The following is a 13,671-nucleotide window of genomic DNA, read 5'->3' as shown; positions in this document are numbered from 1 at the left end:
AACACATATTTTCAGGAAAACTTATAAAACTTACCTACCCATTAGATTTCTAAATTCATCATACCAGCTGAAGAAGCAATTTTTAAATTTAAACATTGTACATGAAAGCATTTATAATTTATGGTTGCTTTCTTCTATTTGATATCCTGGGAATATACTTCAGTTGAGTTTTGGAAAGTTCTCATTACTCTTCCTGACAATAATTTCTGGTCATTCTTTGTATTTCCTGACTTAATTTTCTCCTTGTTCTCATCAAGTTTATGGCTTTTTCTGCTTTGATGAAGAGCAAAAGAAATAGACAAGAACTCAAAACAAATTTTACAAAGGTTAAAGAAATCCCACATGTTTAAACTTTCAGTAATGTATTGTACTGTATCATGCATGTTTATTCATAAATGTCTTCCCTAATTCAGACATTCAAATGAATATAGTGTCATGAATATTCATGATTGTGCTGAGAATGAAAAATTATGCAGTACTCAACTTTTTCTGGTAATTTTCCAAAAACTGTACTTGTATGGCCTTCCTTAGGTGATGTTACTTGAAAGGCAAAATTTGAATGGTCCATCATTCTTTAAAAAGGTTCAACCAGAGAGTTTACAAAAATGTAGATTACTTGATGTTTTATTGGCTCTGTAACTTATAAGAGTTTTCTCTCATTGTAACCTTTCAGAATGAAGTCAAAGCATAATTTTATGTAGGGAGACAATAAGCACCTGACAATTTCACAAATGAAATGAACTAGGTCACTTTTGTTACATTATGCCATGTTTGCTTTATTTGTTTTAGCATGTAAACAATCTTATGGTAGTTTAAAAATAAATTACTGATCTTGACAACCAGACTCAGGTACAGAAGAGGTATTCTTTTTCCTTATGAAAGAATGCTTTCTAAGCCAGTGTTTGGGAATGAGGTAGATTCAAGTAATCTTGGAGTATTAACAGAGCTAACAGGAAGGTTCTTTTTATTTTTGAGAAATTGCATTACTTTTTCACTTCACTTTGATTTATCCCTAAAGACAATATTTTATTCACTAATTGCATGGTATAGAATTTATATGCCTTCTAAGACAATAAATAAGAAAGAAAGAAATACGTGTCTTATTTCACAGGGCCTCTTCATTGAATGCCATTAAACTTTAGAATGGAAGGTACCTTCCTAATGTATGTGCAGTAAGCTTTTTAAAAGAATATATAAAAATTGCCAAAAAACTCATTTGCTATATTATCTTGCTAAGTAGAAGTAATAACTAGGCAACTTTTAATGGTGCATGAAGAATGACTATGATATATTCCCAACATTTTCAGAAGTAGAAAATACACAAAATTTACTGCACGTAGGTAGATTGCTGTTTCAACTCTTAAGTAAAAATAACTGTATTTGAGAGGTAAATTATTAAGATCATGCAAAGCCAAACTACTTGAAGCCTTAGTGAATGATATTTTTAAAATTCAATTTCATACATATTTAGAAGTCTAATAACATACAAAAACTGTAATAGATTAAATAGATTAAATCAATATTTTTAAAATAGAAGAAGTTAATAACATATTCTGCACTACTATTGATAAAGCAGTTAGGGAATTTCCAAAAGTAAACTGATAGCACAATTACACTTGGATATTAAATATATAAATGTATACACATCTGTATTTCTGTCTTAAACCTTGTTAAACTTTTTTTTTTAAGATTTATTTTATTTATTTGAAAGACAGAGTTACAGAGAGAGGTAGAAACAGAGAGAGAGGTGTTCCATCTGCTGGCTCACTCCCCAGATGGCCGCAATGGCTGGAGCTGTTCTGATCCAAAGCCAGGAGACAGGAGCTTCTTCCAGGTCTCCCACGTGGGTGTATGAGCCGAGGGACTTGGGCCATCTTCTACTGCTTTCCCAGGCCACAGCAGAGAGCTGGATTGTGAAAGGAGCAGCCAGGACTTGAACCAGCGCCCATATGGAATGCTGGCGCTTCAGGTTAGGTCGGTCAAAGCGCCAGAGCCAAAACCGTGTAAAACTTAATCAACAAGTTTCCAATTTGAAACTAACTTAGCTACAAAAATTGTTCATATTATTTAAAAGTTGAGTTTCAGGTGAATATGCAACACATTATTTCTTTCTAGATTTTCCTAAGGCCTTTCTCTTTCATGATAAATTACTCTGTTTAAATTGGTTTACCAAATCAACTTTCACGATGATTAATTAATTAAATATAATGCCTAGGATGTATGACTTATGGGCTGGGCATTTTAATTCCTATTGTCTCTCCAAGAAAAAGGTTTAATATTTCTTGTTTTAAAATTGGGCGATTATATGACCTTTTGAACTTAAGAAGGAATTATTTCTCAATAACAGCTTCTTTTTTATTGTAAGTACTATAAAAATTGCATTAATTGTTGTTGGACAAGGAGGACAATAGAAGTTTAATTTATAAGAAAACATTTTTTGTAAAACCTGAAGTTCTGATTCTAATTTTTGAAGGCTCCTTTTTTTTACTACTGACTAGGAATCAGAATTTAATCTGAAGGGGTCTAGACATAACTTTTCTTCTCTGCTAGATATGTCTAGATGAAGTTGGAAATCAGGTAACTTAATACTTTGTTGTTCAGTAAAGAACAATTAGTTCACTAAAATAGCTTAAGTGGTGCTTACAATGTTATTTTAATTTCAAATATTTCAGCGTGTTTACAGAAGTGCTACAATGGGTGCTGGTTGGTTCCAGTCCAACTGCTCCACTGCTAATATTCCTGGGAAAGCAGTGGAAGATAGCCCAAGTACTTGGGCCCTTACACCCATGTGTGAGATCTGGATGGATTTCCTGGCTCCTGCCTTCATCTTGACCTAGACCTAGGTGTTGCGATCATTTGAGCAGTGAGCCAGTGGTTGAGATTCTGTCTCTATCTTTCTTGCACTTTCTCTTACTCTCTCTGTCGCTTCCAAATAAATAAATAAACCTTTTAAAAATGTTAGTTTCATTTTTATTTTATTTTTAAAAAATTTTTTACCTATTCACTAGTTCTCAATTCTAAGCCAATGACTCAGTGTAGAAAGAGTTGTTAAGTGAATAGTTGGGTCTTAATTTCTCATCTGATTGGAGGTTTTAGTAGTTCATTCATTGCTGTCTCCCCTTTATTGATTATGTCACCTTATGCAGCATGGTCATGAATACTAAGATCCCCAGAGGGTCTTTGGAGGACCTCAAACCAAGACTCACTGTACAAGACTTTTAAGTAACTAGTTAAAATTAATTTTCTTTTATTTGAAATGTAGAGAGAACGAGAGAGAGGGAGAGAGGGAGAGAGAGAGATTGCTCACTTGCTGGTTTACTCCTCAATTATATACAACAGCTTGGACTGAACCAGATGAAATTCGGGAATAGAGAATTTAATCCAGGTCTAACACATAGGTGGCAAGAACCAAACACTTAGACTTCACCTGCCACCACCAATGGTGCACATTAGCAGGAAGCTGGAATGGGGAATTGAACTAGAAGAGAGTAGAGCCTGGATTCAAACTCAGGGACTTTGATATGGGATGCAGGCATCCTATGGCAGTGACTTAATGACTGGGTCAAATGCCCACCTGCCTTGAGACTTAAAAAAAAATTGCTCAAAGATTCATGATTGTTCTCAGTGTAATGGATATTTGTGTGCTAGAGCAGCAGAAGAAAGGAAATAATTGAAAAACAGGAATTACAGTCTACCCAGTGGCCAAAATTAGAAACAAATACTGCTAAAAATGTTTACTTTAGGATTTTAAATTGATTTTTTTAAAGATTTATTTATTTATTTGAAAGTCAGAGTTACACAGAGAGAGGAGAGGCAGACAGAGAGAGAGAGGCTCTTTCACTCCTCAATTGGCCACAATGGCCGGAGCTGTGCTGATCCGAAGCCAGGATCCAGGAGCTTCCTCCAGGTCTCCCACATGGGTACAGGGCCCAAGGCCATCTTCTACTGCTTTCCCAGGCCATAGCAAAGAGCTGGATCCGAAGTGGAGCAATGGGATCCAGCGCCTCAGGCCAGGGCATTAACCCGTTGTGCCACAGTGCCGGCCTCAAATTGATTTATTTTTTACAAATCAAATCATTGTCTATAAAATATTATGGAACAACACAGATGAGAGTAGTTCAAAATAATCAGGGAAAATGGAAATAAGAGATAAGTTTATTCTGGTACAAAAATTTTCAAACCACATTCCTACATAAAGTCTTCAAAATGCTAATGGAAAATGTCTTTTATAAAAAAAGAGGTTTCTGGATTTCAATCTTTTTTTTTTTGCAATAAATGAGCACATCTTTTAATTCCATTGTTCCATGAATGCTTTGATGGCCCTTATGTCTCTCTCATAAGAAGTCTTAGATGATTATTTTCTAAGTTTGTAATTCACATAACTGGTGTTTGTATAGGGAAATTTACCTAGGTATTTATTACATGTGTTGGCAGAGTAACTAGATCATCCATGATAGGCTTCCTGACATATATTCGTGCACTTCTGATCACCTTTCTGATTACCAGAACTCATCACAGTACTAAGTAATAAAAACACCATGTGCGATGAATGAATGAATTCATCTTGATAACTAAATTTAAAATAAAGGCAACTTATTATCTATATAATTTATTTTGCTTATTTTGTATTATGTAGTTGCAACATGCATATACTTAATACTAGTTATTTTACGTCTTTACTAATATGCTTGATACCATTAAAATTGTGGTATTTGCCTTAACTTTATATTGAATCAGGTTGAGTTGGACACTACAGCTCAATTCACATATAAATAACATATGGAATCAACCCAGATGTCCATCAGTTTATGACTGGATTAAAAAGTAATGTGGTATATAAACACTATGGAATACTGCTAGACTATAAAAAAGAATGACACAACAAGGCAGATACAATTGGAAGCCATTATGCTTAGTGAAATAAATCAGTAACCAAAACACAGATATAACATGTTTTGTCAATCCCCAAAATACAAATATGGTATGTAATAGTTAATACAGAATATGAAAATATTTATGGGAATGAAATTGACATCTTCTGATTTGATTATTTTTTAGCCCTTGTTTATACTCCTGTGGAACTGTTGTCTCTTCTATATTTTACTTGTTGAATATCATGGTTATGGGTGGATTAAGCCTGTGATTATAGAGCTGACTGAAATTATGTTTTTGCAAAAATTAAAGAAAATAAAAGAACAGAAGGAAGGAAAGAGAGAGATTGAAGGAGGGAAAGAGGCAGGGAGGGAAGTATGGTTATCTTAGAACTCTACCTATGAAATGTATCAAAACTCTTTATAATAAATGTATTTTTTTTTTGACAGGCAGAGTGGACAGTGAGAGAGAGAGAGAGACAGAGAGAAAGGTCTTCCTTTTGCCATTGGTTCACCCTCCAATGGCCGCCGCGGTAGGCGCGCTGCGGCCGGCGCACCGCGCTGATCCGATGGCAGGAGCCAGGTGCTTCTCCTGGTCTCCCATGGGGTGCAGGGCCCAAGGGCTTGGGCCATCCTCCACTGCACTCCCTGGCCACAGCAGAGAGCTGGCCTGGAAGAGGGGCAACTGGGACAGGATCGGTGCCCCGACCGGGACTAGAACCCGGTGTGCCGGCGCCGCAAGGCAGAGGATTAGCCTAGTGAGCTGCGGCGCCGGCCCAAATAAATGTATTTTAAAGGATAGGTGAAAAGTACTCTTAAGCAAAACTTGGAAACAAAAATGGAAGTAACCTCAACATATAAGAGATTTAATTTTATTGATTTATCTGGCATCAAAAGGAACTGAAAATTATTTTCCTGATGCTCAAAACGTAGCACATTATGCAACTGTATTTTTAATCAAATATTTCCTGTAACTGAATATTAAATAGCATATAGCATATTGAAAAGTTATCTGAGAATAAGTAATATATTATTTTAATTTGTGTTTACAAATAATCAGAAATAGATTAAGAAGGCACATTAATCCAATACAGTTAGCAAAACAGGAAGAATACATTGATATTAAAATAATATAGAGATAATTTTTAAATATATAAACATGCTGTCTTAAACACATATATTACAGTAGAAAAGTGGAGAATCTTCCTAAATATTATAATTCTCCTAAAATTTATTTCAATGCAATAAATATACAACTCGGTTGTCTATCTCTCTACACAACAAAGCAAGTTTGGCTTAGAAAAGCTTAGCACAAATGATTTAAGCAATCTTTCGGGCAACAAAAAATTCTGTCAACTGGAAAATATTTTTTCCTTTTAAATAACAGTATTTTTAATTATTACAAAGCTTATGAAGTTGCAGTATAGAGTTTATACAACAAATCACATAAACTCTACTGATTTAGAACTTACTAATTTTTAGAACTTTGAAATTACAATAAGGTCTAGAAAAATTTTAAAGCTTCTAATATATCAATAATTGTTATCCCACTTGCATAGTAATTTTGCAATTTTTAACTTTAGAGGTCATTCTATGTTGAAATTAGTGCTAACCATATCCATAGCTTTGTGGAGATCACTCCCACGTAAAGTTCAATGACTTAGTTTAAAAAGCTTATAGCTTTCCTTCCTAAGAATTCTTTTTAAAATATGATTTAATTTGCAATTACATCATAGTAATTTACCCCAAATGTTTCTCAATTGTTGTTATCATGAAATGGATTTAGTAACCAGTAAGAAAAAGCACAGTAAATTTTTATCCTTTTGACTCTTTTTTTTTTATATACAGAAGATCAGTTTAGTATATATTAAGCAAAGATTTCAACAGTTTGCCCTCACATAGCAACACCAAGTGAAAAATACTGTTGGAGTACTAGTTAAAGCATTAAATCACAATGTAAAGCACATTAAGGACAGAGATCCTACATGATTTTTTTTTTAATTGATTACTAGTAGTGCCATTTTTCGTGTAAAGAAAAGCCAGCTTCATTTATTATGATACATCATCTATGGATAATGTGTTTTGGTTCACACAATTAAAATTCTACATAAATGCTGCACAAAACTGAAGAAATTTTAAGCAAAGATGAATTTAGTCTTTTAAAAGTTTGTGAAATAAGAAACTTTGAATTTTTCATAATTTGTTTTGGAATAACTATGGAATACTACATTTGAGTAACTAATCATGAATTTTTAGACCTTTATCCCAAACACAATGACTGTTGTATTTTTAAATGTCATAATTCAACAATTAATGGTTCAAGTCATACAACATATCTCGACAACATGAATATTAGAAAAGGTCTACAACAGCCCTGTAGAATCTTCCCATGGCAGGAGAGCGCAATTGGACATCCACGCACACCCAGGCTGTCAGTTCCCTTTAACAGCTCTCCCCTATCCCAGCTCCTGACTGCAGACCCAGCTCAATGTCAGCCTGCCTCATCTGTGATGGGAATGTTTGGTTAAGCAAATCTGCTCAAGCTGTTAGCGACTTTCTCTAGTTGGATATTGGTTTTGGCGAGCATACATATAATATCAATTTCAATAATGTTTGTTAAAAATTCCAATGTAATAACCTACCCTAGGAAGTTTATAAAATGGTACTCTAAATCTAAATATTTCTGTCACATAATACATCCCTGGCTTCATTAATCCCTTAATTCATTCTCCTGAGAAACCTATCACTAACCATAAACCCATCTTATCTGGATAATCATATATATATATATATATATATATATATATATATACTCTCAGAAGAAAACAAGTAGGCATATTTAAAAAATAATTTTAGTTGATCAATTTTAAATATACAAATGGCTACATATTATTTATAAAAATACACTATAGAATCATAATAGTGACATATCAATGGTAACATTGGGTTGACTGAAATGGCATAGATACCACTATTTTATATAATAACAAACTAACTTGAATAATTCAGAATAAAACCAGTACTATCAGAGTACCAACAACATTGTATCATATAAACAAGCTACAGAGATCTGCAATTAATTATGAGAAGAGCCAAAGAACATGAAACTATGGAATAATGAAAAAGGAAATTCTCCCAAGAAAGTAGAACAAAGGATTGATTATTGCTTAGTCTTGGTAACATAGGATGGGATCTTCCCACTTCATACCAATTTTAGTTTTTTCAGTGTGATGAACCAAATCACTGCTGAGTTTTTAACGTTTTCCCTTTTTCTGAATAAGAATTTCTACTGCATATATCCTACCTCTACACAATGATTACATTTGAGGGCTTGTAGAGATGATAAACTATCTATTAGTTTATGTGTCTGTCACTTAGTAAACCAGACTCTGGACATGTAGACAGGACTGTGCAACACCTGGGGATATGGAACTTGTATTGGATGCAGAATTTTAGAGATAAATCCTTGAATAAATTGTCGTTTCTTGGAATATTCCTTCGGCAGTAACTGATGCAAGCCTGTTGCCCTGTTTTATGATATGTCTTAATCCTTATCTTTACACTATAAATATTAGATTTAAAGTTTGATTTTTCATGAAAATGAAGGGCATATTAAAACATAGTAGAACAGAAATATTCAAGTGGTTTGAATCCTAGAGGAACTGATAGAATGGATTTCTTTCACACTCAGATATTTCCGAACTGTTACATAAAAGAGAAATAAATTTCTATCAAACATAATCCAATTTTATTTTCCTTACAATTTCTGATATCTGACTTTAATCCACCTGATAACACTGAAACTGTAATAGGCACACAGATTTCACAACTACAGCTATGCTATGTAGGCACTGTTCATTTACCTCATGCAATTAAATTATAAATAAAGAACCAAAGGTTTGTTTTCTTTCTAAAAATCAATACGTTATTTTAATACATACTTTCTTATAAGTAGATTGTATGAAAATTGACAATGAAAAAGAATAAGTGAATGCAATGTTAGTGCTAGTATGAAAAATATGGAATTTAGTCAAAGTTGTCCTCAGAGATAAATTCATAGGAGTAAATTCATTTATTGGAAAATAAAAATAATTGAAAATAAACACAAACGCTAATTCAGGAAACTAAGTAACACATAACCAAATAAACACAAGTAAAATAGTAAAAGCTATTATAAAGAAACATAATAGTAACATATAGGAGAATACAGATAGAAATGATCACTAAAACACAAAAGCAAATTTTTTGAAATGTAAAGCATAAAGCAAAATAGAAATATTCCCCAAGTGTAATTTTTGAATACTAGATAATTGATATATAAACAAGTTCAACATTGAATAATTGGCCATAATTAGAAACATAAAATATTTTTCATATAGGAAAGTAAAAGATGTTATTTTAAGAAACTGTTGTCTTAAATTGACCCTCATTTATAAAGAAACTTGTGTAAGTAATGATTCATATACACATATCTACTTTTCAAAATGCAATGAACTAAATGTTTTAAAAGTAATTTCTACTATATCTTTAAAGAAACAGAAAATCCCTCTGTTCTGAGATTATGAAAACTTTTCCAGAACAGAAAACCTGGGAAGTTACCCTTCTTATTTTTGTGTATCTAGCATAATCCTCATACAAAAGCAAAATTGAACAGCAGAAACTGAAGGAAAGAATTGGTCATCCTTTTTTTAAAGTTAGACATAGAAATCTTTAATAAAGTTATAGTGAATCAAGTTTGGCCATGTCTAAAAATATACTACACATTAGAGAGGACAGTTTATCATACAATGCTAGAAGTTAATTTAGGTAAATGCATTGATAAATAAGTAATTCATTAAACTAACATGTTCAAGTAGAAAAATCTGTTTCTGTCAACATATGGGAAATTGATTATATTCAATATAATTTGAGCAGACTGAAAAGGGTTTTTTCTTTAAAATGATTAAGGATTCCCTATCAAAACCAATAATAAAAAGCATTCTTCATGATGAAAAATCAGCAGCATTTCAGTTAAATTCAGGAAAAAAAAAAAAAAAAAGACTTGCCTGATATTGTCATGGTTCTGCATTTGGAGGTCTTCAGAAACTAATGTAATCAAAGACAGAAGAAAAATAAAGCAGCCATGAAGATTTGAAAAGGAAGGTCCCTAAAGTATCAAATCTTTTTTTTTTTTTCAAAATTTGGTCATTTAAGTATTTTAAAAAAAAGAAGTCATGAAACATACAAGTGTGTCCATGTGGAATGGTCACCATTCCACATAATGTGTGATTTTCTTGTGTACAAACAAAAAATTAACATATAAAACCTGTGATAAATAATAATTGTGGTGGATTTATGTGAAGTCAACTTAGGTAAGTTGGACTTTGTTTTCAGATTTTACTTCTTATGCATATCCTCATAAGTGTGATAGCACAAGGGACATTTTACATGAAGTTTGGAAGGTGGGAATAAAACAGCTGCCATATTCTATTTACATAAGGGAGGTCGATGCAGAACAAGAAGTGCTGTTACTGAACCTCATCAACACCATCACAAATTTTCTTACTCCATCTTTATGTGTATGTATATGCAGGAACTGGGCTTCAAATCCATCAAAGCTTTGTGATTGAGTTTTCCTAAGGCTTGGTATCAGATGCATTTCCTGTTGGCCTTCACATCAGGAAAATTAGAGGCTTGCTGGAAATTTGAGAACCAGCAGAAACCCCATCCATCCTGGCAGACTCCAGTTTTTTCCCCCATTGTGAAATATTGATTACTTTATGAGCACCTGAACTGCAAAGTCTTTCTTTGTTTTTTGTTTTGTTTGCTAAAGATTTACTAATTTATTTGAAAGGAAGAGGTAGAGAGAGAAAAGTAGAGACAGAAATGATCTTGCATATGCTAGTCCACTTCCCAAGTGGCTGAAATGGCAAGGGCTGGTCAAAATTGAAGCCAGGAGCCTGAAACTCCATCTGGTCTCCCACGTGGGTGCAGGTTCCCAGAGACTTGGGTCATCTTCTGCTGCTTTCCCAGGAACATTAACAGAGAATTGTAGCAGCTGGAGTAAAACCCACACCCATATGCTATGCCAGCCATGGAGATGGCAGCTTAACCCACTCAGCCACAATACAGGCACCAGCAATTTCTTTTTAAAAAATAATTATCTCCTATTTATTTTCAAGGCAGAATGACAGAGAGAGAGGGAAAGACACAGAGATAAAAAGATCTTTCGTTTGCTGTTTCACTTTGAAAGTGGCCATGATGGCTGAAACTGGGTCAGGCTCAATCCAGGAGCCTGAGATTTCATACATGTCTCCCACAGGGAGCCTCCAATGGTTGAACCATTTTCTGTTGCTTTTCCAGGCACAACAGCAGGGAGTTGAATCAAAGAGTGAAGCAACCAGGACTCAAATCAGCTCTCTCGCATGGGTTGCAGATATTGCAACTGACAATTTAGCCCACCACACCGCAATGCCAGCACGACAATCTGCAATTTTGGCTGCAGGACCACAGCAGATACCAAAGCCAAAAATGTATTCGAAATAAACTTTAGAATTGTGTGTGTGTGTGTGTGTGAATGTTTAAGGTCAATTCCATTAAGATACCAGCCACCTTTTTGTTGTTGTTGTTGTGGTTAATCTTGATAAGTTGATCTCAATTTTTTTTTGTAATTACTTGATTTTATTTTACACTAGGTGGGCACAAAATAATCTCCCTTAATAAAGTCGGCAATTAGATTCACTGACAACATTTTTTTAAAGATTTTATTCGTTTACTTGTGAGGTAGTGTTACCAACAGTGAGAGACACAAATGTCTTCCATCTGCTGGTTCACTACCCAATGGCCACAATGGCTAGAGCTGAGCCAATCTGAACCCAGGAGCCAGGAGCTTCTTTCAGGTCTCCCACGTGGGTACAGGGGCTCAAGTACTTGGGCCATCTACTGCTTTATCAGGCCACAGCAGAGAGCTGGATCAGAAGAGGAGCAGCCTGGACTAGAACCGGCGCCCATATGGGATGCTGGTGCCACAGGCGGAGAATTAACCTGCACCACAGCATGCATTCCAAGAACATTTTAATAATTCATATTAAAATGTATTCGTCTTACAAATTGTTCTGCAATCCAAATATACAATAGCTTGGAAAGCAAGGTAGGAAAACAAAAGCCAATGTAAAAAGATTAAAACAACTAGGACACAACAGGTGTTTTCTGGCTCAGATTTTAGTTTTCTTTCTGCATCTCCAATGGCAGAAATCTGTTCCTTCAGCTGGCTCCACTGCTCCGGATTTAAAGAAATGCCTTTTCTTCCCGGTTTCATCTCACCTTCTGTATCCATTCAGTATTCTCGAATATCAATTTCATCTTTCCCTATAATGTCTGGAACATGGGCATGGAGGTCTTACCAATCTTTTGCTTCTTCATGGTTTTTTGTCACAACTTGCTTCTTCCTCTTTAACTTTTTGTCAAGTACACTGTCAGATCATTGTTAGATGAGCGTGAAGAAACAAGTGTCTGTGATTTAGGCATTGTTCCTTCCTGCAGCCACTCTCCTGCTCAACGATTTCAAAATTTTTATAGAAACTCTAACTTGGAAAATTGTTGGACAACATATCCATACTGTCAAATGTTCTTCTGAGCCTATTTCTTTGAAGAACCCAGACTTCTTTACTGCCAAATTCTACTCATCACTTTTGTTACAATTCAAAGACTTTCTAATATCCAGCAATTTTTATATTCAGTGCAACTCATTGCCTCTTTGATGCCATATCTAATTTCTTTCTCTGTCACTTTTCCCACTTCAACCAAACTGACACCCTGGCTCTTTCTTGAACACATCAGGCAGACCCTTGACTCAGGGTGCTTACACTTAATTCTCATCTTTGGTTGGAACACTTTCTCCAAATATCTGTGGGCTTATGTTCCTTAAAACCTCACAATATTACATTGATTTTCAACCTGTTTAAACATGCACCACCTACTTGGTTGAATTTTTACCACTTTCACATGCATTTATCCACTGGTGTTTGGTTTGTCATCTTTTCTCCACTCTAGAGATATCTATGGGAATAGAATTTTTTAATGCCTTGTTTCCTGCTACATCCTTATTTTCTGATCTATCTCTTGTTACATAGCAGTCACTCAACAAACATTTGAGGGATGAATAAATGAATAAAAAGAAATAAAAAAGTGCTTCAGACATAAGATGTCTTTAGCTAAACCAGAGTTTATTCATTGTATATTTGAAAACTAAACAGGGGAGGACAGGGCTACATTGTATTTTTCTGTCCACTTTTATACTACTCCTCTTCCCTTCATGCTTACCTACCATAATTATTTAAAGAGTAACTGATGTATGAAAATTGCAATTTGTAGGATAACATGAAATTTTAATACATATATAAGCATTGTATAATGTTGTATTACATGAGACACATATATTTCCTTAAATATTTATCATTTACTTGAAATGAAACTATCCAAAACTCTTGCTCTGGCTTTTATTAGATATATGCACAGTATAATATCACTATCTATAGTAATCTTTTTGTGCAATAAAACCCCAGAACATCTTGTTCCTATCTAACTGTAATGTAATACCCATTACAATTTACTAATTGAATTTAATATAATTTCCTTCACTGGTAATATATTCAGTGTTTATTTTTTCTGAAAGTAGTCAAACAAGTTCAATTTAAATATACTTAGTCTCAATTTTAATAAAAAAATCTGTAATAATTTTTCTCTTACTCTTTATTCATTGCAAATTTTAAGCTTTCACATTGACATCCCGTGGTCCTTGATAGTAACAACAAATTTTCTT

The 13,671-nt window shown here is 34.0% G+C and overlaps 1 pseudogene; it reads right to left on the bottom strand.

The window, feature by feature from the left end:
- LOC133756644 (activated RNA polymerase II transcriptional coactivator p15-like) overlaps window positions 1-12,377 on the bottom strand; it is a 43,391-nt pseudogene extending 31,014 nt beyond the window's left edge.
- Between the last annotated feature and the right edge of the window lie 1,294 nt (window positions 12,378-13,671).

The sequence above is a fragment of the Lepus europaeus genome, chromosome 3 (genome assembly GCF_033115175.1).
Source record: "Lepus europaeus isolate LE1 chromosome 3, mLepTim1.pri, whole genome shotgun sequence".
Taxonomy (NCBI): Eukaryota; Metazoa; Chordata; class Mammalia; order Lagomorpha; family Leporidae; genus Lepus; species Lepus europaeus.
The sequence above is the reverse complement of the archived record's forward strand: the minus strand, read 5'-3'. Positions and strand labels throughout refer to the sequence as shown.